Consider the following 12,689-nt stretch of genomic DNA (forward strand, 5'->3'; position numbering starts at 1 on the left):
TGGCGAATTGGAAGCAAAAAAAAAAAAATCGATGATGCTGTACCACTGGTCGCGATTGTGATGTCCTGTGATATGGCCGAAACGGACGGTTTTTATTCGCGCGGTGTCGTCAGGCCGCGGCTCGCCAGGATCGGCCACTCGTGGGAGGAAGGTACTTGTTTTAAATTTATATTTAGCGGGGCCTAAATCTTACTACTCCTTATAAGTAAGGGAAGTATGACCTAGAGTCGTATTTTTGAGATATCAGTAGAATCGAACCTATATTTAAGCCTAAAATAGTTAGGGAGTAGTGAATATCTATTTTGGAATTTTCTAATTTATAAGACAGATAAAGTAAATGCGATAAAATTCGTAATTCAGATAAGGTTAAAGTGAGTGCATGCTATGACTTCATCAGTTATTCTACCGAGATTATGGAATGCTGGCTCATGAATAGGCAGAGGCCTTGTATTCATTACACTGGTCCTAAACGCCCCTGTCATAAGACATGTCACTGGGTAATGCGTTAGGCTTGAAGATTCTGAATAGACAGCAACGTCCCTTACCCCCGACGCCCGAGCAGTCTGACTACAGGCATACATGTTCAGACGGCTCATCCAATTGAGCGACTCGGTTGGGTGAGGTATTAACATTCCGAAATGGTCTAAACTTTCTTAAGCATAATAGAATACATGGTTTACCATATCCGAGAGACGTGATGTGTTTCAATGCTTTCGTTAATGATTGGTAAAAGATAGTTAGGCCCTTAAAAAGAGTTCAACCATAAAGAACACCATGGCCAAGTCAAGCTGACTTCCATGAACACGTTCGGTTATCCTAACGGTCCAATCCTTTATGTGTCTAAACAAACAGTTCCTTAATTAACTAAGAATCCCTCAAGCGGGGTGCAATGATTGAGACCGCGTTATGGTGCAGTGTACTGGTCAACACTAACCGGGTTCCATGGCCTTACTTAGCAGAGGTACAGCTTACAACAACCGATGTGCTTCAGCGTGCACGTACGAAGTTTATATGCTTGGTGACTACACTAGCATGGTCTAGGACCTACAATGTACTAAGGGTCTAGTCAGATGTTTCACTACGAAAGAGTCCTCAGTCGGAATCCAAAGCTCGATAGACTTACTACAGCCGGTGTGCCTCGGCCGATCTTACGTTGTATCCGATAGACTTCTCTTACCAAGGGGCGACACAGATAGTGTACTCTGAATCGGGGTTCGCGACTTTCCAATAACAGAGCCTATAACTACGTTCTATTAGTTGGAAAAGCGATTGAGTTTAAAGCATAATCGAAAAGCATTTCAACAGCATACACAGACCATAATATTATTTCGGCATTATAACTGCTTACATCATAGCAAACACTAAAGATAACTACTCGCTAATCATGGCAACAATATCATGAAACATTATATAAGATAAGGGATAGAAGTACCAGTAGATTAAACGAGTTCTGAATACAAAAGTGACAACTTCAAGACTCCATACCGCTCCTAATACAATCTTCAGCGTTCTTCTCCGGGTACTAGGTTTCCCGCAAGGAGTCGAAAGCCTTGAGAGTATGACTAATAGTGTACAAGAGAGAGAAAGAAGTGAATTGAAGTGTGTGTTGGAATGAATGACAAAGACCCTTTAAATAGACTAGGAATTTGCCAAAATACGGCTGACAGGCCGTTTGGTGGCCCGTATTTGGCAGGCCGTTTGCCTGGCAGGCCGCTTGGTGAGCCGTATTTGGCAGGTCGTTTCCATACTGGCAGACCGTTTTTGATGCTGGTCAGTCTTGATTCAATGGATCGTAACTTGATGTCTTGTCTTTCACCGTTTTCGCTCTAGAATCTTCGTTTTAGCTCCGATTCTCTTGATTCTTTTTGCACCGCCTTCGTAATTACTTGTTCTTCAATTTTAACCGACGAAGTGGGTATTTTGCCGATAAAGTTCGAATCTTTGTTGTTTTCGGGCCTTAAGACAGGGGTGAAAACGTGACTTTTTAGCCGATATCCAATATCCCACACTTAGACTTTGCTTGTCCTCAAGAAAACTCTCATTCTTAAAAATCTTTTCGGTGTTTCTTTTCTAATAGCCTAAGCGGTTTGTTTTTATTATAAGAGCAAAAGATGATGAGTTATCTATGTTAGGATTGAAATTACCTCTGCAAGCATGCGAGGAGGTTACATGACATAGGCTAGCTTTCACGGGTCACTCGAATCACTCAAGTGTTTAGGGTTCCCTATAGATCTAAGAAATGAATACACTCATAGCCAGTCATGCTGCACCCATCGTCATAGGCTTGATAAAGACTCAAATCCTTGCTGCTAATGCGAGAACGGTAGTAATCTCAGCTTTATAGGTCATTTGTCAATGATGGGAAAAGAATTCTGGAGTGGTAGTGAAGTTGTTTTTTTTTAGGTAAAAGGGTAATGTGGTCTTTATACAGACTTTTATTTGGATAGATAGGAGTGCTGAAGTATTTTGAGAAGCACTCTTGGAACTTTTCTTCATTTGATAATCATTTTCGGTCGAGTTCTCTTCGGCATTTCTCTTTATATAGTCCTGCTCCTTTTTTCAGAACTAAATATTTTTTTTTATTTTTTTTTTAAGATACTTCATCTCGAGAAACTTTTAGCCGGTAAACTTTTTCAAGACCTTTGCCATGATACTTGAGAGGTTTATAACATCGGGTTTTCGGAAGGAATCTCATTTTCTGGATTTTTCGAGGAATAGTAAAGGTGATGTGGATGTGGTGGTGGAGTAGAAGTAGTGGAGGTGCGGAAGGTTTATGTTTGACAAATGGCTGGCTCTTTTGATTACAACCGAATCGCGTTTTGCTGCTTGGAGATGTAGATCTAAAGCAAGTTCTGATTCTGAGCACAGACATCGGCACTTTCAACGGAAAATAGTGAAGCATTAAAGATGAATGCTGGTCTTATTTGGGGTGCCTCACCATAATCAATTTAGGCCGATAATGCCTTAGTCATGCAATGCTCTATTAGAGATTTCAATCTAACAAGATTTCCCCCTTACTTAAGCCTTATTTTTATTGACAAACGTTTCATGTTTTCAAAAATACTCTTTCGAAAAGAGTTTCTTTTGCAAAAATTTTGAAATTTGGCTTAAGGACTTGGAATCTTCGTAATGGGTTATTATAATATAGCATAAAAAGATTATACCAACATCCCACACTTAGATGAACATTGTCCTCAATGTTCCTAGTGTATCCCACACTTAGGAGTTTTAGTTGAAGATTTGAGATTATTTGTCTAGTGTTTTAATTGGGTGTTATCCCACACTTAGTGATAAGCTAGGATGTGGCATAGTTTGAATCTTGAGCTAGTAGCGAAAAGAAAGAAATACCCTAGCAGATGCGGCTGGCTTCCAATCCTTGCGTCTTTATCGGCTCATTTGTCGTTCTTTATTCTTCTACTCTACTTTATTGCACGGGTTGCCTCCCGAGAAGTTCTTTTGTTTAAGATCGTTGGCTCGACCGTAGTGATGCTTCAAAAAGTAAACATTCCTCGCCGACGGTTGTGATCTTGGTCTTCTTGAGGAAATGTGAGTCTTGGCGGAAAAATCCTGAGAAAGTGTCGGACCAATAGTGGTAGAAGATCCAGTACTTCTCTTGAAGATCTTCTGAACGATAAGTAGTGCGCAGTTTCGGCTCTTAAGTCTTGAAGTCCGATGAGGATATGATCCACGGCTTTGCTGGTTGACCCATGAATGTCAATCATAGAAGCAGTGCTGGTGTTGATGATTTCTCTGGTGGGGTGCTCATCTCGGAGGTCTTCAAACAATGTCAGAAACTGTATCTTTAGAATTTCAAAGTCTTCGGACAGTGATCTCCACAGTAAGAGTCAGTAGCTTTGCACAGATTTACTAAGAGGCGAAGCTGAAAAGAAGTGAAGAGCAATCCTGATCCGAGCATTAATTTCACCGTCTTTGAGTATATCTCCCTACATCCTGCTTTAAATGTGAAACTAGGATCCGTGGATTCTTGGAAGATACGTGTTATCTGCTTAGTAACGTAGGTGCAATGTTGACTCGGTTTGGTTCAAGATGAGAGAACGGATTGTTTCTCCTTGCTTCTTCCATAACAACGTCTCGTAGCTCTTTGATAATCAGATCGGCGTGGTGATCAATGGTTACGTAAATTACTAGCCTCTCTGGTGTGCTTTCGAAATTATCTCTTTCCAAGAGAGCGAAAAACTGTGAATAATCCTCGATCATTTGCAAGTCGGAGTGATAAGTCGGGCGTCCGGTGGAAAGATCCATATGCTTCCGGATGAGAGTCAGTAGTGCTCGTTGGTTTCGTGAGAACGGAAGTGCAGATCCGGCTAAGGCATTATAAACCTTAGAGTAAATGATCTTCTGATCTCGACAGAATCTTGTCTCAAGGATAGTGCGAACCACTGAATTGTGCTCTCGTTGCCTTTCTTCGTGATAGATATGATCGTGAAGAGAATTGATAAAGTCTTGAATGCGTTCTTCTAGGATTTCAACATCATTTTCTTCTCTTCGGAAATAGAGGTGGTGTTCTTCTCTGATAGCCATAATTCGTTCTGTTAAGCGTAGCGAAAAATCAATGGTTGATTTTCGGATGGCTTCGAGAATGTCTTCAAAATCATCTGTATTGTTGATGAAGGTTATCATGTCTGCGTGTGTGGATATAACCAGAATTCGATCTGAAGAAGAGTCCGGCTCCCCTTGATCTGGTTCGGTTGGAGAGTGTGAGTTATTCAGAATGTGTTCATATTGCTCTACCTCGTCGTCATCGGTGTATTGTTCCTCTGAGGATACGTCTGATGAACGGGTTTCTTCAGTATTCTGATTCTCTACTTTGATACTTGCAGGATCAATTTCTATATCCTTAACCTCAGCCTTGTCGGTCTTCTTCTTGAAGCGAATGATTAAACTGTGATCTTCCGTGTCAAGCCTCATTATTTCTTCAAGACGCTCAGTGCTTGGAGCGAGTATTATCGTAGTTTCTTTTATGTCTTCCATTTCCTCTTCCCCTTCAGATTCCTTCTCTTCCTCTATTTCTTCGCTGGGATCCTCTTCTTCCATTTCTGGGTCGTCTGCAGACTGTGATTCGGCACCCATCTCGATATCGTCGGCTGGTGGTGAAGACTCATTATCTGAAGTGATCCGTCTGGTGGAAATAGCAAACATCTCTGCCTGTCCAGAAAGATTGGTTGGTCGGTCAATTTTGAAGGTAACGCTCTCCCCATGTGATCGTAAAATCAAGGTTTGATTGTACACATCAATGACAGTCCTAGCCGTATTCATGAAAGGTTTTCCTAACACCGCTGGTGTGTGTAGGTCTTCCTTAATGTCCATCACTACGAAATCCGTAGGATACAAGAATTTGTTGACTTTCACCAAGACGTTCTCAACTATGCCCTTAGGATATCGAATTGGATGATCGGTAAGTTGGATTGTCATTTTAGTTGGTGACAAGTCTCCTAACTCTAATCTCTTGTAGAGAGATTAGAGGATTAGGTTGATACTTGCTCCTAAATCTGCTAACGCATGAATGGTTCTAGATTGGTAGATTGAACATGGAAAAACGAATCGGCATGTATCTCCTAGCTTTGGTGGTAAAGAGTTTCTGAGTAATGCAGAGCATTCTTCACGTAGTGGAATTTTGTTAGAGTCTGGTGTCCTCTCCTTTGTAGAAAGAAGCCTTCAGATGTATCTCTTCTGGTTGGAAACTTTGGACATGGTGTCCAGGAATCTTCCATCAAGTTTGAAGGAATCGAGCTTAGATGGTTCTTCTTGTAGCCTTCCAGGATAAGGTACGCGAACTGGAGTTTCGGGGGTCAGCTTCTGAGTATATGTTGATTTGTTCTTGAGCCTAGTTGACCTTCTCCGTGGTTCTTCCTCTGGGATTACGGAGTCCATTTGCTTTGCTTCTTCTATGTGGGGATTTTGGATAGTATTACTTGGCAATCTTCCTTGCGGTCGGGTTTCAAGGCGTTGTGATAACTGTCCGAGCTGCGTTTCTAAACTTTTGAGCAGAGCCAATTGATTTCTCATTAGTATCTCCGTCTGATCTTGTCTAGTTGCAGTTCTCTGATTTAATTGTTGTTGCCCTTGAATGAACTGAGTTAACTGATCATCAGCTCCGAAAGTGGGGTTAGTTGCTTTTATAATCTGGGTGGTAGGGGAATTTTCCTCAACTGGGGGACCAGTGAGTGGGAGTGGTTGATCGTAGGTCAATTGAGATTGTTGGGCTGGATAAGGTGGATAGCGATAGCGAAAAGGTTGATTGCTTCGCTGAAATTGATTAACCCTAGGTGGTTGATTGAATCCGAGATTTGGTGGACGAGCTAGGTATTGGACGTAACAGACTGAACCGTCAGGGTTTTCGTACTCAACTTGATATTCTTCAGTAGATTGCGAGTTGGTACAATTAACACAAGCCTGAGCTTGGTTAACCTGCTGCGGCTGCGTCTTCAGTTCTCCGAGTTGTTTAGCAAGAGATTCCATCTTATCTGTGAGGGATTTGATGGCCTCCGTTTGATTGTTAAGTGCAGAGAGTGGGGCAGATGATGAAGTTGTTTCACCACTGTTCCAGTCATGATGATGCATTGCCATGTTCTCGAGCAATTTCCATGCTTCATCTGCGATTTGGTTCATCAGATTCCCTTGAGCTGCTGCATCGATCGTCGTCCTATGATTTACCGTAAGACCATTGTAGAAGGTACAGATTTGGGCTGACCGTTCTAGTTGGTGATTAGGGCATTTCTTTAGCAGGGTTTTGAATCGCTCCCATGCAGTGTAAAGAGATTCATCATAACTTTGTTTGAAGTTAATGATGTCATTCTTCAGTTTGGTTTGTTTAGAAGGAGGAAAATATTTGGTTAGGAATTTAGTAGCCATCTCCCTCCATGACGTGATGGAATCTTTTTCCAGTCCTTCGAACCAAGTTTGAGCATGATGAGTGAGAGAATAGGGGAACAAGTATAGTCAGACTATATCTTGTCCTATCCCTGGCTGTTTGTAGGAGTTCGAAAGAGATATGAATTTATCAAGGTGAGAATTAGGATCGTCATTCGGTAATCCACGAAATTGAAAACTATTCTGGATGAGTTAGATGATGTGATGTTTTAATTCGAACGAGTGTCCTTGAATCTCTGGAAATCTGATTGGTCCTCCTCGACCTTCAATCGAGGGTTTGGTATTTTCTGCTAAAGTAACGCGTAACGCCATTTGATTTCTGATTCGTGCTTCCTTGCGTGCTTTAGAGATTATTGTGTCTGGATCAGGTACGAATAACAACGGCCCTGGTCTAGATCGGGTTTGGGTCATACACTAGGTATGCCTTTTTTTTTTTTAATTTTTCGCAAATAATCCAAATTATAATAAGCTAAACTAATCTAATCTAATTCTAAGGTAATCTAATTTAATCTAATCTAATTTAATCTAGGGTAGTCTAAGGTAATCTAATGTAATCTAATTTAAGGTAGTCTAATTTAATTAACTAACTATCCTACGGTTGAATATGTTTTTGGTTCTGGCTACTGATTCCCTGGTATTTCGGTAACAGAGCTCCGCACGAACTATTCAACAAACCAAGTGGCCAGGCCGACTACGGAGAGGCAGGATCCTTTTGGTCCCAATATAATTGGCGACTGTTCGGAAAATCCAATAACCAAGTCCGTGTATAATTGTCTTTCTTAGACACCACTAAATGCTTGTGAATAAGTTTGATAGAGAGCAGTATTGCCTTATACCAGTTCCCCGGCAGCGCCGCCAAAAACTTTGTATCCTCCCGTGATATGGCCGAAACGGACGGTTTTTATTCGCGCGGTGTCGTCAGGCTGCGGCTCGCCAGGATCAGCCACTCGTGGGAGGAAGGTACTTGTTTTAAATTTATATTTAGCGGGGCCTAAATCTTACTACTCCTTATAAGTAAGGGAAGTATGACCTAGAGTCGTATTTTTGAGATATCAGTAGAATCGAACCTATATTTAAGCCTAAGATAGTTAGGGAGTAGTGAATATCTATTTTGGGATTTTCTAATTTATAAGACAGATAAAGTAAATGCGATAAAATTCGTAATTCAGATAAGGTTAAAGTGATTGCATGCTATGACTTCATCAGTTATTCTGCCGAGATTATGGAATGCTGGCTCATGAATAGGCAGAGGCCTTGTATTCATTACACTGGTCCTAAACGCCCCTGTCATAATACATGTCACTGGGTAATGCATTAGGCTTGAAGATTCTGAATAGACAGCAACGTCCCTTACCCCCGACGCCCGTGCAGTCTGACTACAGGCATACACGTTCAGACGGCTCATCCAATTGAGCGACTCGATTGGGTGAGGTATTAACATTCCGAAATGGTCTAAACTTTCTTAAGCATAATAGAATACTTGGTTTACCATATCCGAGAGACGTGATGTGTTTCAATGCTTTTGTTAATGATTGGTAAAAGATAGTTAGGCCCTTAAAAAGAGTTCAACCATAAAGAACACCATGGCCAAGTCAAGCTGACTTCCATGAACACGTTCGGTTATCCTAACGGTCCAATCCTTTATGTGTCTAAACAAACAGTTCCTTAATTAACTAAGAATCCCTCAAGCGGGGTGCAATGCTTGAGACCGCGTTATGGTGCAGTGTACTGGTCAACACTAACCGGGTTCCATGGCCTTACTTAGCAGAGGTACAGCTTAAAACAACCGATGTGCTTCAGCGTGCACGTACGAAGTTTATATGCTTGGTGACTACACTAGCATGGTCTAGGACCTACAATGTACTAAGGGTCTAGTCAGATGTTTCACTACGAAAGAGTTCTCAGTCGGAATCCAAAGCTCGATAGACTTACTACAACCGGTGTGCCTCGACCGATATTACGTTGTATCCGATAGACTTCTCTTACCAAGGGGTGACACAGATAGTGTACTCTGAGTCGGGGTTCGCGACTTCCCAATAACAGAGCCTATAACTACGTTCTATTAGTTGGAAAAGCGATTGAGTTTAAAGCATAATCGGAAAGCATTTCAACAGCATACACAGACCATAATATTATTTCGGCATTATAACTGCTTAAATCATAGCAAACACTAAAGATAACTACTCGCTAATCATGGCAACAATATCATGAAACATTATATAAGATAAGGGATAGAAGTACTGGTAGATTAAACGAGTTCTGAATACAAAAGTGACAACTTCAAGACTCCAGACCGCTCCTAATACAACCTTCAGCGTTCTTCTCCGGGTACTAGGTTTTTCACACGGAGTCGAAAGCCTTGAGAGTATGACTAATATTGTACAAGAGAGAGAAAGAAGTGAATTGAAGTGTGTGTTAGAATGAATGACAAAGACCCTTTAAATAGACTAGGAATTTGCCAAAATACGGCTGGCAGGCCGTTTGGTGACCCGTATTTGGCAGGCCGTTTGCCTGGCAGCCCGTTTGGCAGGCCGCTTGGTGAGCCATATTTGGTAGGCCGTTTCCATACTGGCAGGCCGTATGGCAGGCCGTTTTTGATGCTGGTTAGCCTTGATTCACTGGATCATAACTTGATTTCTTGTCTTTCACCGTTTTCGCTCTAGAATCTTCGTTTTAGCTCCGATTCTCTTGATTCTTTTTGCACCGCCCTCGTAATTACTTGTTCTTCAATTCTAACCGATGAAGTGGGTATTTTGCCAATAAATTTCGAATCTTTTTTGTTTTTGGGCCTTAATACCGGGGTGAAAACGTGACTTTTTCGCCGATATCATCCTGCTAGTCAGGTTCGATTTGTTCCTTTTTTTTTTAAACGACGATTCTAGGGATTTGTTTTGCAACATGTATTGAGACCAGGTGACTTAGTTGGTCACGATGAACTCATGGATATGTCTATGTATTTGGGAGAGTTGATCGCACAAGATTCGGGTATCAGTTCTTGGAAGTTATTTTGTAATCGGGGCGTTAATTGCATCATGCTGGTGGTTTTTCGCGAAGGTTTACGGAGTCAAGGTCGGGTTTATGGGTCCGTTGCGGAGAGTTTTTTTGAAAGATCATGGTGTCGGATCGGAGTTCTAGTTCTTCGCGATCCCGTGCGAAAGAATGATTGAATTTGCAAATTCGAAGTTCCAAGAGCTGCTGTAGTAGAAAATTCGTAGAGGGTTCGTTAACCGTTGGATCGACTTGATTGTTTTGTAGTGGATAGAAGACTTACTTATCTACACGTGGTAAAAATTTGAGGCGGATATGACTGTTGGATCTTGAGTTATGATTTTTCGAATCTGGGCAGTTTTCAGGGTGAACTTTTTCGGGTTTGATGGCGCAAGCGCGAGATGGTTCTGTCTCAGAAACTTCGAGTAATACGAGCTGTGTATTATAGATGTGCGTTTGTTATGGGAGCTCAGGAGGTTGTTCTTCTCTCAGTTTAGAGCGGTTGTGGTAACGAACAAGATGCATTGGGTTGAAAGTCGATAGTGGGAGTATCGGGGAAATTTGGTGTTTGTAGTTTGGAAACGGGATGACCTATAGTATTTGGTCAATATTGCAGGGATTATGGAATATGCGGGTGGATTAGAGTTCCTATTCACTAAGAAAATTGGTTATCGAATTGTGTCGGATAGAGCGCGTTCGATGATTGCTCGGGTTTGGTTGATGTTTCATCAAAGTGAGCGGTTTTCTTCGATGGTGATCAATTAGAAGTCTTTAGGTGATGGAAGAGGAGCGGATAATCATGTAAGTCCCGAAACTTGAGCTTTCTAAAATCGTTGAGAGTGTCGTGAAGACGGAAGTTATCGAGCTAGTGGGAGTTAGTCAACTAGTAGAGTGGTGAAGATAATTATGCGACGTAGTTCACAAATATTCTCAAGATTAGTGTGATGATTCCGGGTAACACTAGGGCTTCGAATACTTGTTTTGCTCTCCGATGGCAAAGAAATTTGTGACTGACTGGTGGTATGAACCAAGTTTCTTCTCGAGTAGCCGCAGTTTTATTTCATACTCGTACAGTCGGAGCGTGCTTGAGATGAGAAGATGAGTTTGTGAAATTCATAGCTATGAGGAGGTCAGTGTACTAGCGAGAAAGCGAAAAGTTGAAAAGTTAGTAGATTTCGAGGTTGTGACTGCGTTCTCACTGAAGCCTTGATGAAGAGTCTACGAGAGCGTCTATTGTTTTAATACCTATAAACGTCAATCTATTAAGTCTTTCTTGTTAGATGATAGACCGCAAGTAAGATATTCCGTTACGATGTACGAATACATGAATTATTAAATAGGTTTTTCAAATTTGGGGCCCCTTCAAAATTTGGGGCCCTGTGCGGCTGAACACTTCGCACATGCAACGAAGACACTCCTGACACATAACAATACATGTATGATGTATCCGAATTAACAAAATTATATGATATATTTCTGTCTTATTATAAGTTATGTAAAAAGTTTTGCATGTTTCACTTTATATGTAAAGAATATGATAGAGTGAAGTAATTTGAACTAACGTGTAAAATAATATGGATATCAATATTAAATATGATTATATTGATAATGAAATATAAAGACTATTATATAAATTTAAATTAATGATAACACTTTTTTCTGGCAAAATAACGAATACCATTAAAATGAGAGATACCTTCATCGAATAATGAAGGATCCCAAAATCGATTACAACAACACTAACCATTTTAAGGCTCGAAAATGAGTAAGAAAACTAAATAATCCTAAGGAAACTAACTCAAATCGAGCCTCAACCGGCGTGCATGTCAAGACAAAACTAAGCAAACGAATACAACACAAACCATAAGCTATAAATAAAAGACTAAGAGCTAAATGGAATAACAAAAAACGTCGATTCACAACTAAAGCAACAAACAATCATGGACCAAATTAATCGGCTTTGGGAGTAGTTATAAATAATATATATTTAACACGACTACATTATGTTTGTATCAACACAGTTTGCAACAGTGCCGAAGCTACTAAAATACACATTAACATAGATTTATACCCAAAAGCCTAATGAAGTAATAATAACAACCCAAATCATATAAACATCAGCAGTAGCAACCGTAATGAATATACAAGTCGTAATCGTTCAACTGGAGACATATGATATTTGAAGATTACATGATGGCCTCACTATTTAAACCAGCTGTTATAACCAGTAAAAACCAATATCTGTAGGCCCAGAAGGTGAAGTAGACAAAGACAATTTCAAGAACAATACTTGATAAGGAAATGAAGCCCACCTACGCCTCGTAACTTTAACTAAATCGGACACTCAATCTGATAACTATCACCACCATATTTCCTTTAGAAACCACTACACATTATAATTCCAGTAATTGTTTAGTATTATTGTAGGTATAAAACAATGTATTACATCAAATATATATAGGCTAACATAACTTGGTGCCTAAGTCAATACTAAACCCTAAAGCCCATGAGCTTATATGTCTAATACGCCCCCGCAAGCTAAAGGCGGGGAACGACCTGTAGCTTGGATCTCAGAATTAGAAACTGAATGGTAGGTAATGGCTTTGTAAAAATATCTGCAATCTGGTCATCTGTGGATATGAATTGTACTCCTAAATCTCCTTGAGCAACCTTTTCACGAACAAAGTGAAAGTCGACTTCTATGTGTTTTGTTCGTGCATGAAAGACGGGATTGGCTGATAAGTAGATTGCACCTAGATTATCACACCATATTATAGGTGTTGAAGATGTGTGAATGCCAAGTTCACGAA

At 40.6% G+C, this 12,689-nt stretch overlaps 1 non-coding gene across 1 annotated transcript; it reads left to right on the forward strand.

Moving 5' to 3' along the window:
* The first annotated feature begins 6,718 nt into the window (after nucleotides 1-6,718).
* On the forward strand, nucleotides 6,719-6,825 carry LOC139860994 (small nucleolar RNA R71). The gene has a single exon (XR_011763616.1). It is a non-coding gene; the product is annotated as a small nucleolar RNA R71 (small nucleolar RNA).
* The last annotated feature ends 5,864 nt before the right edge of the window (nucleotides 6,826-12,689 follow it).

The sequence above is a fragment of the Rutidosis leptorrhynchoides genome, chromosome 7 (genome assembly GCF_046630445.1).
Source record: "Rutidosis leptorrhynchoides isolate AG116_Rl617_1_P2 chromosome 7, CSIRO_AGI_Rlap_v1, whole genome shotgun sequence".
NCBI classification, from domain to species: Eukaryota; Viridiplantae; Streptophyta; class Magnoliopsida; order Asterales; family Asteraceae; genus Rutidosis; species Rutidosis leptorrhynchoides.